Genomic DNA, 942 nt, shown 5'->3' on the forward strand with positions numbered 1-942 from the left:
ATGGATCCCTAAGCGACATGTCCCAGCCCATGGATCTCTAAGTGACATGTCTCAGACCATGGTTCCCTAAGTGTCATGTCCCAGCCCATGTTTCCCTAAGTGTCATGTCCCAGCCCATGGATTCCTAAGTGTCATGTCCCAGCCCAAGGATCCGTAAGTGTCATGTCCTAGCCCATGGATCCCTAAGTGTCATGTCCTAGCCCATGGATCCCTAAGTGACATGTCTCAGACCATGGATTCCTAAGTGACATGTCGCAGACCATGGAATCCTAAGTGACATGTCTAAGACCATGGATCCCTAAGTGACATGTCCCAGCCCATGGATCCCTAAGTGTCATGTCCTAGCCCATGGATCCCTAAGTGTCATGTCCCAGCCCATGGATCCCTAAGTGACATGTCCCAGACCATGGATCCCTAAGTGACATGTCTCAGCCCATGGAACCTTAAGTGACATGTCTCAGACCATGGATCCCTAAGTGACATGTCTCAGCCCATGGAACCTTAAGTGATATGTCTCAGACCATGGATCCCAGTCTAATGAGTCTACCATGGTGGTAGAACAGCACTAGGACTCTCTTGCTCTGTCCTACATGTTTCCTCAATACAATGCAAACTAGAATTTCTATTCCAAATCAATAAGTGCCTTCCTAAGCACTGTGAGGTTTTCTTGAGTTAAAGCTAGCGTGTGATGTCATAAGCATCGAACAGAGACTAGCCTGTGTTATGTTAGCCATATTGTGATCATTGGTATTTGTGAACACATGTACCTTTTGCCGTGCCTGACTTAATGGACTATATATAGCTCGATTTTGGAGGTGTCATCACTTCCGCTTTACTTTGTTTATGCTAAATATACCACATATAGTCAGGTAAAGGTACCACAAAGTCAGGTAAAAATACCACATATAGTCAGGTAAAGGTACCACATACAGTCAGGTAAAG

The sequence above is a fragment of the Mizuhopecten yessoensis genome, unplaced genomic scaffold (assembly GCF_002113885.1).
Source record: "Mizuhopecten yessoensis strain PY_sf001 unplaced genomic scaffold, ASM211388v2 scaffold739, whole genome shotgun sequence".
Lineage (NCBI taxonomy): Eukaryota > Metazoa > Mollusca > Bivalvia > Pectinida > Pectinidae > Mizuhopecten > Mizuhopecten yessoensis.